A 21,192-nucleotide genomic window follows, 5' to 3' on the forward strand; every position below is an offset into this window, starting at 1 on the left:
GGCAGATCGACAGAAGGGGCCCAATTTTAAAAGTTGTCAGACCCGTATTGCCAAGAACAGCGGTGGATTGTTGCAACCCCGGCCATATCTCGCAGTTCATGGCCATTACATGGCCACGCCCCCTTTTGGATGATTGTATCCTGCCTGCCTATATGCCTTCAAGCAAAACGAAAACGGGCCAGGGTCATGGCTGTCGGTACGGACTGGATAGGTTTCATATACGCTATCCAGTAGGACCTCTAGTATTAATCCATCTGTCCAGTAGGACCTCTAGCATCTTTCTCCTCCAAGATCGTGGACATTTATGGAGGGACATATTTAGCAGTATCCATAGGCGAATCTAGAATTATGTTAATGGGTGGTCCCAGATCTAGATATAACAGTAGGGGGACCTTTGCGCGGCGTAGCCGCGCGGCAAAAAGGAGGCGTGGTCTCATGGGAGGAGGCGTGGCATCACAAAAAGGGGTGTGGTATTACACTTTAGACCATACACAGTAATGCCCATTACACATTTTAGCAAACTCCATAATACCCATTACACATAAAGCCACACGCCATAATGCCAATTACACATAATGCCCATTACACATTGTGCCACACATCATGATGCCCATTACATACTATATAACAAACCGTAATGCCCATTACATATTTGCCATATAAGTGCTGCTTACCTACGTGCTCATTGCTAGTGGGTTCTTGCTTGATGGCACCATAGTACCCATTACACATGATGCCGCACACCATAGTACCCATTACACATGATGCCGCACACCATAGTACCCATCACACATGATGCCGCGCACCATAGAACCCATTACACATGATGCTGCACACATAATGCCCCTTACACATGATGCTGCACACATAATGCCCCTTACACATGATGCTGCACACATAATGCCCCATACAAATGATGCTGCACAATGTAATGCCCCTTACACATTAAGCCACACATTATGCGTAATGCCCCCACATACCGCCACTTGTAGCGTCCCTTAAGCAATGCCCCCAAAAGTGCCACTTACTGTAAATTTTTATATGAGCCTTCGCTGCTGCTGCAGGGAGAGATGGAGAGCGGTGCAGCTGCTTCTATGGGAAGAGGAGCAGAGCGCAGCGCAGAGCACGCTCCCACTCCCCTCCTGGTGTCCCCTCTAGCCGAGTGGACATTTGAAATAATACGCTGTTGTTGTGCGTGATGTCGGGGGAGCACGCCGGGGGCCAGCACCACATGATTAAAGGGGGAGGGCTGAGGTGAAAGCGGGGAGAAGAATTGGAGCGGAAGCTGCAGGGGTGACAGTCATTGACAGCTGGGCAGAGAGCAGGGGGCTGCCTGGCTGTATTCAGAGCACTGCAGGTCACGTCTGTTTGAAATAATACCCCTTTCACAACAGAAAATGCAGGGATTTACCCGGGAATATGGTCCCAGGATCATGCAGGGACATTCCCAGGCTGACCCCTTATACACCAGCCTAGTCCCTGCATTTTCTGGTGTGAGGGGGAGAGACAACCACTCCCCTCTCCCTACCCCCCTTTAACCAACCAGCTTTATCTTCGGAACCAACTGACCCATTTACATGAGACCAGTATCATATTGAAGAACTTTTGAGTTGGCTTCGAATGATTTTGGTCCCGAGAAACTGGGCTGTTTGGTTCCAGAGAAATCTGCCCTCAAAGAACATAAACAGTCATGAAATTACATTTAAGAAATGAAAAAAAAAAGGTTTAACCTCAATATTCCTGGAACCAATTAACCCATATGGATCCAGCCTGGTATCAGATTGAAGGCCCTGCGATTTGGGTTCGACTGAGATCAACCTCGAGCTTCAGTAAAGGTGGAACTGGCAGCTGTTGAACTCGGTGGGGGTCGGAATTAGCGGGTCCCATGTTATCCTATAGGGTAAACGTTCCAGCTTTGCCTGGCAGTATCTCCGGTTCCCAGGGGGCTAGAGACACGGGGCTGGGCTCATTGGAAAGCTCCATCCCTCAGCTACAAAATGGGCTAATGGGTGGTCCTGTGCACCCCCGGACCACCCCCTAGATTCGCCTATGGCAGTATCCAAACAGACAGTCAGATCCATTGGCCATGTGCTCCCACAGCGCTGGCTACCCCAAGTCACCAGTTGGGCTGCAGTGCCATTGTTACACCACTGGTTAGTGCCACTGAATAAGTTCTTCCACCTACACATATAGAAGGTTATTCTGGTTCACTCGTAAAGGCAAATTCACTCTCAAATGGACAAAACCATGTGCCATGCAGGTGGAGCTGATGTAACTTGTGAAGAGAGATTTAGATTTGGGTGGTGTTTGTACTTCAAACTGATATCTATATTGCAGTGTAAAAATAAAGCAGCCGGTATTTACCCTGCACAGAAACAATATAACACCCAAATCTAACTCTCTCTGCACATGTTATATCAGCAACACCTGCAGTGCACATGAATTTTTGTCCATTAGAGAGTGATTGTGCCTTTGTGAGTGAACCAGAATAACCCCCTAAGTGCTGCCGTTTGGAATCTGCGGAATATACAGCCATCCTAGCAGAACGCTGAGAAGCAAGGGGTCTCAGTCTGATGTGACACAAAGAAATCATTCTGAATGGGTTTTTATTCTAAAAATATGTTAAGATTTTTTTATTACAATATCTGACTATTAGGGAGTACACAGTAGATTGGTTTGTTACTACCCAGTTTGTTTTATCACTGTTTTTAATTTTAAAGCACCACAGAAATGCTGCGCTATATAAGTAACTGTAAATAAATAAAATAAATTACATGTAGTCTGCAAATTCTGTTTACAACCTGTGGCAGTGCTGTAACTACACTAGGTGGGATAATGGGACACATGCCCTGAGCCCAGGGCTGGACTGGGACAAGAAATTGGCCCTGGCATTTTGAGCACACAGGCCCACTTGAAACAGGCTGGACCCTTGCGTGGCGAAAACGGGGGAGTGGTAACATGACATTATGGTACACACCATTATGCCCATTACACATTATGGAACACACCGTTATCCCCATTACACATTATGGAACACACTGTTATGCCCATTACACATTGCCACACACTGTAATGCCCATTACACAGTGTGTGCGTGGACTTAACCAGAGAGTTCTGGTCCAGTAAGTCAGGGAAGCATAGGGCATATATTTCATGTGTCCAACCTTACTTTTCCTCAAATGGAGTCTTGTATGCGACTAATGAGGGGGACTGTCACTGAGCCCCAAATAAAGGGGTTCTCCATCCCCTCAGGGTTCACCTCCGTACTCAGACTTTAATAGCAGGCTTTCTGGGTGCTGTAATTATTAATATTGAAGCCACCGGCGGGTCCCGGGATGGAGCACAGGGTAGTCCTGTCAAACTCCATTCTGTACTTGTCAATGGCGGAACTAGTAGGCCCAGGTGCAAACAAATGCTTTGGGCCCCCACCAACTGGCTGCCCACCAGCCCCAACCAGAAAAAACATGACAGTTAGAACATTGATGCAATGAGTGCCCATGGCTGTGCTCACTTCACAATAGCGTCTTCACCACATGACCCCGTTTAACCCAAATGCCCCTAGTGTCTCACTACCATGCCCCTCCACAGCAGCATGTTCCTCACTACACAACTTCACTGTGCTACTTCCCCCTCATACTGTATGCTGTGCTACATTACACACTACATCCCTACACTATATCCTCCTATATGCTGCACTATCAGCACCACACCCAAATGTGCTGCACTACATCACTATACCACTATATTGTAGTGCTAGCTACCTAGAGTGGTGGTCTAGATTGCTCAAACAAAAGAGGGGGCTGCACACCAGGGACTGGCTTCTGCCTGGACCAGATTATACCTTGTGGGGCCACAGGGAAACTAAGTAGGGCCCCCCACCAATAATATTGATGCAGCCACAGCCTCACTATGCCCCTGCATAATAGAAATAATGATCCAAAAACCAACATGACAGGCATCATTTATGGGGTACATTGAGACAGTGGGGCCAGGAATGGTGGTCTCTTGGCAGCTAGGTGCCATCCTGCAGTGCCAGGGTGCTAGCTGAAGCACCCCATCATAGCTGCTGTCATTGCAATGGGCAGGGGATAGCAATCTAACATGCACATACTGTACAGTGACATACACAAACACACTGTAAAGTACAAGTGCTTTACCTGCCAGTACCCCGAATAATCATGCCTTCAGAAACCATCTTTATAGTATTAATACTGCAGTGCTTCAAATTCTGGCTGTCACAGGAAGTTCAACTTCAGCAGCACACAGCAGCCTGGGCAGGGAGAGTGTAGAGTGGAGCCCCCAGGCATATGAGTCAACCGCCGAACACATCTATCCCTCTGCTCTGTCATCCCACTCTTTTTGGCTACTGCTGCCGGCAGCGTCCTGTTCTGTGGGCTGGCACGGGACCTGACTGCTGCTTCTGATCCCCAGTCTCGGCATCGGGGACCAGGGCTCTCAAAGCAAAAATGCCAGCCTGGTATCCCCCTCACCACGCACAAAATTGGCCCATAAGGCCATCGGCCCTTCTGGCATTTGCCAGAAGGGCCAGATGGCCAGTCCAGCCCTGCCTGAGCCTCAGATTTGAGAGGGCACTGAGATGCCATGTACACTAAGGGGTCATTTTACTAGCTTCTAAAATTGGAAAGGAAGATATGTTGCCCATAGCAACCAATTAGATTCTGTCTATCATTTTCGAGGATGTTATGGAAAAATAATAGACAGAGCATGATGGGTTGCTATGGGTAACATCCACTATTTTGATTATTAGGTGCTTTAGTAAATGTACACCTAAATAAGCTCTCATTTACTGTATATAAACCCATACGGCATAACAAATAAATAAAAGGAAAAATGTTTTTGGTGCTGGCGCATCATTTTAATACTTTATCTAGTCCTTATTATGTTCTAAACATTTGGGGTAAAACAATATCTGTTAACACTTAAGTTGATTCATTTGCTTGCCCTTATTACAGTGCCCCAGGCTGAGCTCCTGCAGTGACTGTTATAAACGTCTCGTAGTGTTTACATGCTAGATGGAATTTGGGCTTTCTAGTGGCATGGCAGCATGCAGACTCTGACATCTTTACAACAGATCATTGAACACTAATTACAATAAAAACATAGTAGCTACAGATCATATAAAAATCTTAGTAAGAATAAAATAAAAAAATAAAAATACAATCAGTAGTTTAACTGCAGTCCCCCTATTCATGCACACTTAGCTCGGTTGACCTTACATTTCTGAGCGGAGGTGAAAGGTTAGTTTAATTTCCAAACAGGGAACAGTTTTATGATGTGAAAGTATTTCTGGAAGCTTACTCATTTGAAATCAAATGGCAGCTTAGAGCGCTATGTCATTTTCACACATTTTAAGCTTTCAAGGCATTGAAAAACATTGCAGTAATTACAGTCCCATCCTGTCACATAGCTAATAAGGCAAATATAGGAGCTCAGGCCATTCAGGACATGTCAGCAACATTCTCCTTTATGATGTGACACAGAACAGAAGTCTTTCAACAATTGGGTTCATTATTAGGAAAAAGAATATCACACAGGGGTTAATATCAGGGTACATCAGTTCTAGATATTTCCCAAAATATAACACAAAAATCTCTATAATTGCGCTATTAGAACATAAAATAAGTGGTGGTTGTTGACACTCAGGGCCAGATTCTCTAAGCTTCAAACATCATAAAATGGAGAGTGATAATCAGCCAGCCAATCAGCTCCTACCTGCCATGTCACAGACTGTGTTTGAAAAATGTCAGGCAGGTGCTGATTGGCTGGCTGTTTTTCACTCTTCATTTTATCACTTTTGAAGCTTAGAGAATCTGGCCCTCAGTCCCTTAACACACCAACAATAATGTCATCAGCGCCACATACATGTAATGTCCATGCGACAATTAAAATATTAAAATAAATACACTCATAGTTTTTCTTTTTATTTTCAAAAACCGTGACCAATACCCTATGTGTTTTGTCTCATGGAGACTTCATCAGGGGTTCATGATCTAGAAAAATGCAGTATACATTGATAAAGAACCACATTTTGGACATTACAAATTTCCCAAAATATATTCATTATTATCACCTATTTATATACAGCATTTATTTACAAGAACTGAAAATGGAATATACTATTTCTCATAATAGTGAAATTGTCCATCTCTTAGACATAAAGGGGCCGGATTTAGAGTCACACACAGAGTTGCCACGTTAGCAGATGTATTGCATGCCTAAAAGTAGCTGCCACCTCTATTCTGAGGCCAGATTTCTCCACCTGTGAGATCATCGCTATCAGGGGTAAGTCGACACCACTAGGTTGACCTGGCTTAAGGTGAACTTGACTTAAGGTAGACAGACAGAAAAGTTGACATGACTATAGGTTGACATGGGTTAGGTCAACAGGGTCATTAGGTCAACATGGGGTCATAAGGTCGACATGGGTAAAGTCAACATTATTTTTTCAACCGAATGTCAATACAGTCAACATAAACACTAAAACGTAGCATTGTGTCCCCTTGCATTGGCTTGCTACTGCTCGCCATGCTTCAGGCTCGGTGCTTTGCTACGCTCGGCACACTGTTTTATTCTCCCACCACACCCTAATGGATGTTAGGGCATGAAATACCGCCTGTCGGCTCATGTCAGCACAAAAAAAAGTAAAAAAACCCATGTCAACCTTTTGACTGTCGACCTAATGACCCTGTCGACCTAACCCTGTCGACCTAACCCTGTCGAATTAATGACCCTGTCTACCTTCCTGCATGTCGACCTAAAGTCATGTTCATCTAAAGTTATGTCGACCTTAAGTCATGTCAACCTTTCTGCAAGTTGACCTAGTGGTGTCGACCACAATGACCGTATCATAATACTATCAGAACACATTTTTACACAGAGGCATAGCTTGGGTGGAGCCGGGGGAGCACATGCTTCCAGGCACCTTCTACCAACCAGTGTGTCAGTCAGTCTGCCACTACAGAGAGGCCACCGCTCCTCAGTGCAAGGAGGAGCTCTCTCTAGCCTGTAGCTCGCGAGCTACCGGTAGCTCCCCGGAGCGAAACGGGTGGCTCGACCACTGTGCCCCCCTGCGCCCTCCCGTGTGTCCATCCGTCCGCCCGCCCTCCCGTGTGTCCATTGCCTGCCACTTTTCCCTGGCAGAGGAGACAGACGCTGGAGGTTATATTTGACCTCTAGTGTCTGACAGGAAACACAGCACTGCACTGCTGTGCTCCCTCAGGAGCGGATACAGAGGGGGGCGAAGGGGGAATGAAGCAGCCAGCCCCAGCCCCACGCAGAGTATCTGCCAGGCAGCCACAGCACACTAGCTCCCGACAGCCTGGAGCGGCCAGCCCCACACAGTGTCAGTGGCTGGGTATTGGCCAGACCGCCGCAGTACAATGTCTCCCGGCAGCCTGGAGCGGCCATCCCTGTGCGGTGAGTGTCAGAGGCTGGGTGTTAGCCAGACAGCCCGACGCGGTGAGTGTCAGCAAGCCTCCCATCACTGGGAGGCTGACTGCTGTGCTCAGTGTATGGGGGGTGGGGAGGAGACAATAAGCATTAACCCCTGGCAATGGACATAACCCCTTGGCAACAAGCATTAACCCCTGGCAACAGACATAACCCCTTGGCAACTAGCGTTAACCCCTTGGCAACTAGCGTTAACCTCTTGGCAACTAACATTAACCCCTTGGCAATGAGCATTAACCCCTGGCAATGGACATTAACCCCTGGCAATGGACATTAACCCCTGTGCAATGAGTATTGACCCCTGGGCAACGAGTATTGACCCCTGGCACTAAGAAGGTAATTTGCAATTTATTAGAAGTTTTACTGTGGGTGGCATTGTGGTATAGCATAATGTGTGAGGCATTGCAGCATGGTATAATGCATTCCTCCCAACTGTATCGATTTTTGCGGGACATTCCATATTTTTGGGACATTCCTGCAGGGATTAGACACTGTGCATGCATCTAATTAGGCAGGCAGAGGGGCTGGGGGCATGGCCTGCAGTTCACACAGCACTGGCCATGCCCTCACAGCGACAAAAACCTTTTTTTTGTCTTTTATCTCGAGTAGCTCACACTCAAATAAGGTTGGAGACCACTGCTCTAGCCTCTCCGTCCCCACAGCTGTGCCTGTATTATGCTCCCACACCTGCGCCCACCCCACATCTGCCCCGCTGATAACTGCAGTAACTCGGCACCCACCACTCCCCCACCCACACCACCAATCATGGGCATCATGTGTGGCCTTATGTGTAATGGGCATTATGGCATGTGTCTTTATGTGTAATGGGTATTACAAAGTTCGCTAAAATGTGCAATGGGCATTACGGTGCGTGGTATAATGTTAGGCTGTGCCCCATTTTAGTAGAGCCTTCTACTGTATGTGTATGATTACCTCTAAACACCCATTTCTGCACAGCCATCTAGCCACGAGAGGAAATCTACTGTAAATCACTTCTTTACTACTCTGAATACCTCCACAGATTACCTATATGCATGAGTAAGCCGCATTCTGCAATAAAAGCAAGCACAGTGTGAAAATGGCAGATACGTCCACAGGCGACTCTGAATCAGTTCCAGTATGTACAAAATTCCCTGTACGCAATTTATTTTCTGTGAAATAAAGTATCAGTACACAGGACCATAAAGAAGGCAGTGTGTCTGGTGCCCTCACACAGGATGTGATACCCTAGGGGTAGTTCTAGCCATACTGACCACCCACTGTAGCCTATGACCTGTACCAGCTCATGCTTCATGCACTGTGTGGGGATAGACATTGGATCTTATTCTGGTTGACACGCAGCGCTGTGAAATTCACAGCACTGTGTGTTTTTAAGCCCGCCCGCCGTTCGCACAGACCTCCGCCCCCCTTCGCAGGGTGAATTTGCCCAAATGGAAAAAAGAGAAATATTGCAGCGCTCTCAGATTTGAATGACTCAACCAATTAGCACAATAAAAGAAATATTTAATTTTGTATCACAGTACATACAATAAAAATATCAGATAAAAAACATTTAAAACCAATGTGTGGACATGTTATTACATAACCATGGCCCTTATTCTGATTGACGCGGACTTTACCGCATTCTTACGGATCGCGTCTTTTCGGCGTCTGCGCATGCGTGGAGAACGCAACGCGCATGTGCCACGCCTTGACTCCGTACCAGTTCGGCCAAATCCCGTACAAAACTGTTCCCCGCAATCAGTCGGGAAATATGGGCGTATTATGGGCGTCATGCGGAATGTCACATGGGCGTAGTTTCAAAGTGGGCAAAACGGGGCGGAAACATGGGCGGACACGGGGGAGTACACTTATGTTGGGGGGCGTACATTCGGATAGCACTCCGAATGCACGCGATCAAAAAGGGAAGAAATGTGCGGTGTCCACAAGTGTACTATTGCTTTGCGGACACCACTCGTTCATGCGGTAGGCGAACGTACGCCTAATGACTACAAGCATTAACACCTGAACCCAATAGAATCTACTCCTTTACTCATTACTCACTAATAGGCCGCTTGTCAGTGCTTTAATTGAAACCATTGCTGCTTCAAGGAACCCTTACTAAACACCCACATATCCTGTACTTGTCAGACACTTTAAAACTGCTAACAATGGACATGACAGAATATTAATACTAGCAATACACATGTGTATTCGACATGTACTCATGAAACCACACATTTTTGGGTAAAGTAAAAAAAATTATTTCTATACATGTCACAGTCAATGCCACTGTGATGCAATGACCAAAAAATACAAAATCCAAAAAATAAACAACATGGCAGGAATGTAGCAAAATAAATAATAATACAAAACAAATATAATTGCACACAGATGGACTCCAGCACCTCCTATGTGCCACTGCACATGCAGCCAGTGGGAAATGAGGATGCTGCTGGCCCTTCTACAGCAGGGCAACCTGCACCTGACCATTCTACAGCAGGGCAACCTACACCTGGCCCTTCTGCAGCAGGCCAACCTGCAGCTGGCTCATATGCACCATCAGCAGAATCATTTGGAACACAACCGGGGACTTCACAAGATAGTACCATGGCCATCACTTAAAGTACAGCTGACAGTAATGGCAGGCAAAAGAGGGCAACAGGGGAACCAAAAAGGACATATGAAGCAAGGGCTCATCTGGTTACCCTCAGCACGTGATTGGACACAAGAAGCTGACACACACAGCACAATGGAAGATTTGGGACCACATAACGGTGGAGATTAATGCAGCCACAAGTTCATTTGCGACCACGTTTGGCCTTGGTAGGCTCCTTGGCCTGTGCAGCAGCTCTTCGGGGACGGCCAGATGCTGGGGCAGGTGGAGCAGATGATGTTGAGGGGTTGGCTGGTCTACCCCTCCTGCCAGCAGGGAGTGTTGCCGGTGGTAATGCACCAGAAACGGATGACATTAGGACCCTGTTGCTGGTAACCAGCTCCACCATAAGCTCATTATGGTGGAGGAGGAGATCATTTTGGCGGGTGGCTTGCTCGGCCAGCACCTGAGCACTTGCAGCCATGGCCTGATGTGACTGAGCCATGGCCTGCATGCTCGCAGCGATGGCCTGCTGGGTGCTGACCAAGCTCGCCAGGATCTCCTCGGTCCTATGCATCCGTTCTGATGCCAAGTCTCCCTGCTGGTTGATGTCCCCAAGCATCTGGGCCAAGGCGGCCAAATCGGCTTGGGCCGATGGCTGCTGCTGCACAGGCCTACCACTGGGGCCAGGTGGCACGGACTCCTCCACCTCCTGAGCAGAGTCGTCACCAAGCGGTGGGGTGTCTGTGGAAAAAGATAAACACAATTAGGAGACATTCTAAGATAATTACTTGCACAAGTTTATGGCATGACCAATATTTACCTTCCAGCAAAGACGCAAACACTTCAGCTGGGGCCTCGCTATCCATCGTGCTCACCCCCCTGATCTCCTCAACTGATATACAGCTCTCGGCCATCAACTCCAGGGGGGTGAGCTCTAGCCCTGATGGCATGGGCCCGGCCCCAGATGTCTGGCTGTGTTCCCACCGCTTGGTCATCTTCCTCTTCAGGTTGGTTTTGAAGTCCTGCCACCTGCAATGTAAGTTGACATATTAATACATGTCACTCCAGATGTTAGCTGTTGCAGCCATTGCTCTGTGCTACATATTACGACATGTGATTAATGTCCAAAAGATAATATTATATGCAACTATGATATCCACCGTTACAATACACATTCACAATCACCCTACTCTAACTCTCACCGAAATAACATGGCAATAATGTATGTGTATCGTAACAACCTCACGGGCCATTTGCTAAATCCATCTAAGCATCAATTCAATCATTACTTGGCTATTACTGGGCACATGTATCACAAAACAACTTGCCTCTTCTTCACATGGTCCGTCTCACGAACTTGTGGCGCTACTTCATTAATCTCTGCCGTTATCTGTTCCCAAATCTTCCATCTGCGTGTGTGTGTCAGCTTCTCCGATGGACACTCAATCCAATCACGTGCTCGGGGAACCAGGATGGCAAGCTCCTGTGCTTCATATGCCTTATTTTTTTTGGGTGGTTCCTCTGTTGCCCTGGCTCTCCCCTTGCCACGTCCTTGGCCACGCCCCCTGTCACGTGTCGCTGCACTTGAAGTGCTGGCCATGGTACTACCTTGTGAAGTCCCCGGTTGTGTTCCAATCAATTCTGCTGATGGTGCATATGAGCCAGCTGCAGGTTGGCCTGCTGCAGAAGGGCCAGGTGTAGGTTGCCCTGCTGTAGAATGGTCAGGTGCAGGTTGCCCTGCTGTAGAAGGTCCAGCAGCCTCCTCATTACCCACTGGCCGCATGTGCAGTGGCACATAGGTGGTGCTGGAGTCCATCTGGTCAAATAGTTGCTGCAGATCTGGGTCCACCTCTGGTTGTGATCCAGACATGTTAGCAACAACATGGTCACCTTCTAATACACCTTTATATACTGTTTGTGTATCCTGTTTGGCGGACATCAGCGGCAGCTGCGTTCCGTGCGTGAGCGTACGTCGCTGTTTTTTCGCGCCGCATACGGTGGCGGAAATTCCATTGTGTAAAACCTGGCGAAAGTTCTACATGAAATACTGGGCACCAATGCTAACATTGCATAGAATCTTCTGATACACCTGTGACTATTGCACAATACACATGCTATTTGCTAGCATGACATGACATTTGATTCATGACTTCTGTGGTATTGTGGCGTTTGATTGCAAGCTAAAAGTAGCCCAATCCCTTAGATAATCCAGGCCACAAGTCATGCAATACTCATCTCTACTGTTATAGACCACACATGTGAGAGCCCTATAAATAGTGACTTGCTGCTAGAATCATTTGTCTCCAGATCTGGACTTGTCAGGGTCTAAGGTAAGCTCTTCCATGCTCCTTGTAGATATGATATCCATTAACAATGTAAGTGTATGAATGTATGCACCATTGCCTCACTGACTACAGATTGTTGGGCCAGCAAAGTGCGTGTAGCATTATTGCAACATGTCACATGTTCACTATTTCACTCACAGGTCTTAAACCTGTGTGGGTTCATCTATTGCAGGACAACATGTCCCAGCAATAGATGAAATGTCTCATAGTACATGATGTCGGCAAAAAATGCTGACACCTTTATCTGAGTGTTTTGGACGGTGTGTATTGAGTTCATATTATTGTGTCATCATTATAGAGTCAAATGGATCTGAGGGATTTCACGGGGCGGCCATCTATTGTACGTATTGAAGGCTACAAATCTATTTGTAGTGGGATATGGCCATTATGTACATAGGTGCATCAGTATTTATGTTCATTTCTTTATAGGTTGCTGAAGCAATGATGCGCTACATGGAGAGGAGGCTAAGGGCACTTGCGGCTCTCCCCACTCGTCGGCCAAGGAGGCCAGGACGTGCTAGAATCTATCGCACACGGGTGACTCTGTTTGCTATGCCCGATGATGAGGTACTTACTAGGTACCGGTTACCGCCACATGTCATTCTGGATCTGCTCACCTTAATTCAGAGCGATCTGGAACCTCTACACGGGATCACGACAGCAATTCCGCCTCACACACAGCTGCTGGCGGTGTTGCATTTCTGCGCCTGAGGATCATTCCAACAAGTAGTGGCAGTACTTGCTGGAATATCTCAGCCGGCCTTCTGCCGAATCCTGAGGCGTGTGACGTCGGCCATGTTCAGGCGCAAGGGGCACTTCATGGCCATGACATTTGCCACCGAGACCCTGCGCAGAAGCCAGCAGGCCTTCCATCAAATTGCTGGCTTCCCTAATGTGATAGGGGCTGTGGATGGCACCCATGTACCATTTGTGCCTCCATCTCGAAGTGAGAAGATATATAGGAACCGCAAATTGTTCCACTCACTGAACGTGATGGTGGTATGTGGCCCATCCATGGAAATTCTCGCCTTCAACTCGAAGTTTCCCGGAAGTGCCCATGACTCTCATGTCATCCGACAAACCGGGATATGGCAAAGACTCCAAGAGCTGGAAGGCCGTGATGCGTGGGTTCTGGGTGACTCCGGTTACCCATGTACGCCCTGGCTACTTACGCCGTACAGCTACCCAGCACCGGGCCCACAGGAGGCATTCAATCGGGCGCATGTTGCCACCAGGCAAGTGGTGGAGCGCTCAATTGGCCTTTTAAAAGGTCGATTTAGAGTGCTCCACCGCACTGGTGGTGACTTACAATATGCGCCTCAAATGGTGTCGAGGATCGTGGGCCTGTGTATATTTTTCCACAACATTGCTGTGCGGCGTGAGATACCCTTTGATGAGTGGGAGGTACCATCTGAGCCGCAAGATCCGCCCATGCGCCCATCCCGCGCCCCTGAATGCCGGAGGGGATACCAGCTGCGGGACTCTGTGGCGCAAAGATACTTCAGGTACATGTTATCGAGTTGACAGAACACACCAATTTTAGTCAAAATCAGCCCTTCAAATAAGTACAGTGTGTTAGTTGTCAGTGTTACAAAACTAAAATTAGCCAGCCTGCCCTCCTAATGGCAAAGAAATAGGAGATATTTATCATATGTGCTTAGTTTTGGGGGAAGTTCAATATAGGTGCTAATTATTATACCTTGTACAAGGGATCTTATGTGTTTGTTATATCTTCATTATTGTAGTTGATACTATCCCTGATGACTGGTGAGTACATTGATTTATTCTCTAATGTGTTGGGGATTTTTTCCTGTGTTGATGTATGATTTGTTTGCAGATATATATATATATATATATATATATATGATATTTGAATTTATTCACATGTTTCAACATTTCAAGGAGCAGGCACCCAGGCAGGCAGGCAGGCAGGCAGGCAGGCAGGCAGGCAGGGCTGGTGTATAATGCTGGTCTCAGGATACCTGCAAGTATGTGTATGTGTCTTTTACACATAAATGTACGCATACACATAGATGCATAGAGTAAGTAATGCTAACTACAGCTATGCGTTGCTAAGCTATAGCACGCGTTGCTTGGCGGAGCGAGGCGTCATTGGATTTGCTAAGTGCATACACACTGTGTTTTATATATATATCAGATTTGTTCATTGCCATACATCAGCACTACTGTTTTGAAGGCATGCGAATTTGTCACCATTTGTGTTGGCGCAGAGACGCTGTTCATGTAAAGATGAACAATAAAGTTATTAACACAAATAACTGTGATCAACCAATGCCACCACCTGATTGGTTGATAGATGCCATTGTTAACATGGCGGAGACACGAAGGGCAGACCCCTTTACACATGCGGAGCTGAGGGTTCTGGTCTCCGTCATGGAGACAAGGCTGGGCCGTGCGGGGCCCTTTATCACTAACCGCCATAAGCGGAGGGCCTATGCTGCGGCAGGGCGCCGTATTTACGCCCGCACTCGGGTGCGGAGGTCCCTCGGGCAGCTCGAGAGGCGGTGGTCGGACCTCCGCAGGCGCCAGCCCCAGCTCTTGCAGCAAATCAGGGGCGAAATTGCTGATTGTGAGTATTTTAGCTATGAAATTTCGCACTTACAACATAGCATATATAAACAATAACATGTGTCTCATGATAAGTGGGTGTCCATGGGTTTAAAAGTCCATAGACTGTTATGTGTGCTTCTTCCTGGTTAACATGCAGTCATGTGGCTTTTATATGTAATGACATAGCATTGAGGATTCTGATGCATACAATGTGCCAGATCTAATATGTGTTACACATTGATAAATGCCAGGGTTGTAATGTTTGAACAAATTACTAACAATCACATAATAATTTAAATGTCACATTTTTGAGTCCATTAACAGTAAGGAGCTACTTGCCTGCATCGTTTGCCATCATTATCACCCTTCCATGTATGTCTTGTTATGGATTAATACATGTGCCCCAATGACCCGACATTGACCATGATTTTTTTTTCTACCACACAGCACGAGCCCGAGCCCGACAGGCCCGTGAAGAGGCCGAGGCAGACCTGGCCCAGGAGGAGGCCCAAGACCCTGAGGAGGAGGTGGCGGCAAGGGTGGAGGAGGAGGAGGAAGTGGAGGAGGAGGAAATGTTGGAGGAGATGGTGGAGGAGGTGGTGGAGGAGGAGGAGGTGCCTGAGGAGGTGGTGGTGGAGGAGGTGGAAGAGGAGTTGGTGGCAGAGGAGGAGGTGTTGGTGGCGGAGGAGGAGGTGGAGGAGGAGGTGGTGGTGGTGGAGGAGGAGGTGGAGGAGGAGGAGGTGGAGGAGGAGGAGGAGGTGGAGGAGGAGGTGCTTGTGGCGGAGGAGGTGGACGTGGTCATGGTGGCAGAGGAGCTGGCGGAGGAGGGGGCTGAGGAGGCCACGGTTGCCCCAGAGGATTCCAATTCCGAGGGGGAGGAGGCGTGCCAAGCCCCGGAGTCCCAGCAGATCGGTATGTTTACATAATGCATCATTCATGAAGTAGTTGTACTGGTATTTGTTATGTAGCACTGGTGATTAAAAATTTTGTTCCAATACTATTCATATAGACCCCAAAGTGGGTAGCTACAGATACAGGTACGGGTTAGATGGGGTGTCCAAGGCATCCCTTTCATCCAGGACACCTCTCAATTACACAGGTTTGTGGGATGGGTTGGAGCTCCATTTTGAATGCCACATAACCGTTGTAGTTAAACAGGATCCTGGAGTAAAGGGATGAGTGGATCATTTGTGGATTAAATTCACCTGCTGCAATCGTAGATTATGACCCATCAAATAGTGGAATCTATATTGTTGGTGAATGTTATTTATAAACTCTAGGATGTATGCTATAAATGGAGTATGGCCCGGCCTACCTTGGAATGGAGTCAGAAGTTGCCAGTGTCCCAGGAGCCTCCTCTACCTAAACACCCCCTGTAGTTCAGATTGTTTTTTTGCCCTCACAGAATTGTAGGTTGGTTTAGACAGAATTATGATTTTGAGGATGTGTACTGTGCATTCCTGACATTTGCATAACTCCCATGCCACGAACCATCACTGAACTTAGACTGAGCAGATTGTGACAAGTTCTTATTGACGGAGGCCATGACATGCTTGTCATTGGTTAGTCATGGGTGGGTTGTGACTGAGAAGAAACACTATGACTGTTATGTCTTCTGCAGAGTAAAGGGTAGAGGCAAAAAAAGACAGTATGTAGTAAATAAGTTTGCATGTATGTATTATGTATGTGTCATATCTATTTATCTATGTGTGTCTCTATCTCTCTACATAGATATATATATATATATATATATATATATATATATATATATACAGTATACACACACATGTCACCTAGCATTTGTGCAATTTATGTCGCAGTATGTGAAATGTATGCATGAATAACATGACTAATTTTTGCCCCTTTGACATGCCCACAGATGACACCACACCGGCAGATGAGGGGGTGCGTGGGGCCCTCCTGCGGGCGGAGCACCACTTGAGGCTCCTGCTAGCCGACCTGCAGGACCTCAGAGATCTGCTGATTTAATTTATTATTTGATATTTTTTTATTTATATGTTCATTGTGTTTTCTAATAAATTGTTTATGCAAGTTCACAGTTGTTGGTTTTCTTTGCACATTAAACAGTATATGTGTAGATTGTTTATAATCTTTTACACAGGGTGTAATACAAACCATTGCACTTAAATTGCTGTAAGGGTTAATGTGTGCAATGCATGTGTTAGGCATGCTTGTAAGGATATATTGGCATTTAATTGATTCCAATTCCAAATAAGCAGTTTTTTATGAGGATAGGTAATTGAATAAGTGGGTCATGTGATGTCTTGCAGAAGATACTTAATAGTGGGTTGTTTGGCGTAAATACTCCGCTTACGTGCGGTAGCACCGCTTGGCTCCCGTTCGGATGCGGTATTCCCGAGCATACTCTGTAATACTCTGTAATACCGTGCATAATCGGAGTGTTTCTCCCGCACACGCATGGTTTGTATGTCGTCCGTAAACACGCCCTGTTCTTAAAGAGTGAGTCCGTCCGAATGCGGAGGACACGTGGGCGTTTCTACGGACGATGGCCGCATGCGGCAAAACACCGTAGCGTGCGGACCGCTCCGTAAGAATGCGGGAATATCCGCACCGATCAGAATAAGGGTGCATGTTTTGCACAAACATCCATTCACAGCCTATAGGGTGACACCGACATCACTCATGGTCGATGACCATTGAATGATGTGGTGAGTACATGCAAATCGAAGACTTTCTGAGGTTTGCGTGTGTCCAGTACGAGGACAGGGCGGGCAGTTGACATCTGATGATGTCAGCTGCCCGCCCCCGGCACCCGCGTCATTGTTGCATTAGCATGCGAACGCCCAACATTTTCATGGGAACGCGTATGCAACACTGAGCATTCCCATGGACGAATCCCCCGGTCCGCCACTCCACACCCCTCACCCACCCTGTTGTCTGCGAGCACCCGGCGAACACTAAAGTGTGTCAACCAGAATAACCTTTATTCTGTCTTATACCATAGTGCCATGGGATCTATCATACCAATCGGAGCATCTATAGGATGCTTCAAGCAGCAGGCCAGTGGACTAGAGAGGAAGTTCACATCTACCCACCTTGAGAGGAGCGCAGGTACAAAGGTGCCCCTCAGGGGTGGATGCAGCACAGGGCGCAACAGCACCGTTACAGGTCTGTCCATCCTCACCTAATGTTCCAGATTGATAGAAGTCCTATAGTAGCTTCCATACTCAAGTGTTCGCACATTTTTATTATTTATTTCTGAAGTGTTTTCACAGCTTTATTATTCATTATAAGGCCAGTATTCAATGCTCCTGATTCACAGTTTTTTCGGCGAATCGAGCTGTTTTCACTCCTTGCGGTGAATTTTTTTAACTGAAAATATGATTCACCCTATTCAATGTTCAATGTTCGCGAACAGTGAATGCCGGCCAATTCTCCGTTTCATGCTCGCTGCAATTCGCTGGTGTATTTCAACTGGGTTTTCACTGGGATTCGCCGAGAGTGTATTCAATGCTAGGATGGCGAATTGCTTTCTCCCTGATTTTTGCCATGATTCACCGTTTTGCATTCAACATCTTTTTAAGGTGAACTGGAAAGAGATCTTTTAAATTAAAGGGTTTTTATTTATTACTTTGCTGTAAAAAAAAATCTATTTCTTTTTCCGTGAAGGCGCATGCTATTTTTATTCATGTGCTTGAAGCACATTAATATATATTTAATAATTTTTTTATTTTTTTTTACACTTTCACCAGCAGGGAGCCGGGAGCCGCTCATTAGATATTCATATATTCACTTCACTCTGGTCCCGGCTTGTCAAGTGCGGGACCAGAGGAGCGGCTCCCTACCCCCTGTCCCGTGTCAGCATTCCCGGGGGGAGCCTCTGCTGCCTGTGCCCCGGGTGCCCTCCCCCACAAATTCTGGTGCAGGCAGGGAGGCTTACATCTCCCTGTCTGCCTCCGTCCCCCAGCTCCCTGCGGCGAATAAAAATTTGCCAGCAGGGGCAGCGAGCCCCTGCTGCATTGAATAGGGTGACAGGGAGGGCTGGCAGCGAATGCTGCAGCCCTCCTGAACCCTGCGAATCTGCAGCGAATCCTATACAGGATTCGCTGCACATGGAGAATAACAACATTGAATACTCCCCTAAGAATTAAAACTGTACAGAATAAAAAGGTCTACTGCCCTTGAGTACCATAACAATCCTAATTGTAGATATAACCAGTGTTCTCCATAGATTTTTCTTCGCAATAATAAAGTGTTCAAACCTGATTTTGTGGGGTATTTTTTATACAAAGAGAGAGAAAATTTATGCACAGTTAACTAGGTACTTATACATCAGCCTGTCATCATTCAGAACAAGAATATTTGAAATGTATAGGTATATAACAACTACTTATGCCGCTATGTACCACTGCACAGGGAGAAAAAATCCCCTGGGTCATTAATAGAGACAGGATTATATGCATTTGCATATTTGCATAAGTATTTGCATATTTTGCACATTCTTACTGGTTATTGCATATTTTAACTAAAATCTAGTGATGGTGCATATTTTTCCAAAGGGGGGCACTTCACGTATTAGGCCCCACCCCCTTTCCACCCGCGAATCACAGCAATGCTTTGCCCTGCTGCTGCTGGCCAGGTAGTGTTAGAGTGTGCAGGCTGGGACATATGTGCGCAGTGTGTGGGACCATAGATGTACACTACGTCTGACACTGCTCTAGGCTGCCAATCCATTTTAACAAAAGTCAGTTCGGGTGGATGCAGTCACAAAGCTCCTGAACCTTTGCCTGCCCCTGGCCTGGGACTTGGCACCAAGAGAGAGACTTCTGCAGCAGAGGAGGTGGACGGAAGGATTGTGACATCACACGGCGCAGAGGAAACGCCAGGTCACAGTGAGTATGCGGCACAGGGAGGAAGCCTTCCACTGCGCCGCCCTCACATGCTATGCTGAACCATCGTCGCTGGAGATGAGGGTCCATGTAGTTGATGCCAGAAGAGCATAGGACGCTGCCATGGGCGGATTGGCCCACCGGGATACCGGGCTTTTTCCCGGTGGGCCGGCCTATTTCAGCCAGGCAGCGGCCGCTCGCTCCCCCTGGCTGGGCCGCGGACCGCCCGACCGCCTTCTCCGCGGTTAGCGGCCGCGGCCGCAGCACTTTACCCTCAGTTAAGATGGCCGCGGCCGGCCTCGTCAATGGCAGCAATGATAATGGCCGCGGGAGGGCTGGTGCGCATGCGCGGTCGCACGCAGCAGCTCCCGCGGCCCCTTTGAATGTGTGTGTGTGCACGGTTGCTAAATTGATCCCCAGCAGGCAGCGCAGCATGAGTTTATTGCGCGCTGGGGATCAAAAACAGGAAGGGGGCGGCGCTGACAAAGCAGGAGAATTAAAGAAAGAGCAGCAGTCTGCACTCTGAAGCGCCGCCCACCCTTCTGCTAGCCTTCTCCCTATAGCAGCAGCAGAGCAGCAGCCTGGCAGCCACAGCCATAGGAAGAGCCAGCCAAGCATGGGCAGAGCCTGGAACAGCTCTACAGCTAGCCTCCCAGGTATATAATGTGTGCTGGGGATGGGCATGATTTGATGGGCATCACGGTGTGTGGCATATGTATAATGGGCATCATGGTGTGTGCCATATGTATAATGGGCATCACGGTGTGTGGCATATGTATAATGGGAATCATGGTGTGTGCCATGTGTATTATGGGCATCACGGTGTGTGGCATATGTATAATGGGCATCACGGTGTGTGCCATATATATAATGGGCATCACGGTGTGTGGCATATGTATAATGGGAATCATGGTGTGTGCCATATGTATTATGGGCATCACGGTGCTTGACATATGTATAATGGGCATCACTGTGTGAGGCATATGTATAATGAGCATCACAGTGTTTGGCATATGTATAATGAGCATCACGGTGTGTGGCATATATATATTGGGCATCACGGTGTGTGACATATGTATATTGGGCATCACGGTGTGTGACATATGTATATTGGGCATCACGGTGTGTGACATATGTATAATGGGCATCTCTGTGTGTGGCATATGTATAATTGGCATCACGGTGTGTGCCATATGTATAATGGGCATCACGGTGTGTGGCATATGTATAATGGGAATCATGGTGTGTGCCATGTGTATTATGGGCATCACTGTGTGCGGCATATGTATAATGGGCATCACGGTGTGTGCCATATATATAATGGGCATCACGGTGTGTGGCATATGTATAATGGGCA

The 21,192-nt window shown here is 47.2% G+C and overlaps 1 long non-coding RNA gene across 1 annotated transcript; it reads left to right on the forward strand.

Moving 5' to 3' along the window:
* The first annotated feature begins 15,740 nt into the window (after window positions 1-15,740).
* Window positions 15,741-17,021, forward strand: LOC146072467 (uncharacterized). Its single transcript, XR_014473141.1, has 2 exons — window positions 15,741-15,876; window positions 16,844-17,021. It is a non-coding gene; the product is annotated as an uncharacterized LOC146072467 (long non-coding RNA).
* Window positions 17,022-21,192: the final 4,171 nt, after the last annotated feature.

This window comes from Crinia signifera, chromosome 4, assembly GCF_055691185.1.
Source record: "Crinia signifera chromosome 4, ASM5569118v1, whole genome shotgun sequence".
Taxonomy (NCBI): domain Eukaryota; kingdom Metazoa; phylum Chordata; class Amphibia; order Anura; family Myobatrachidae; genus Crinia; species Crinia signifera.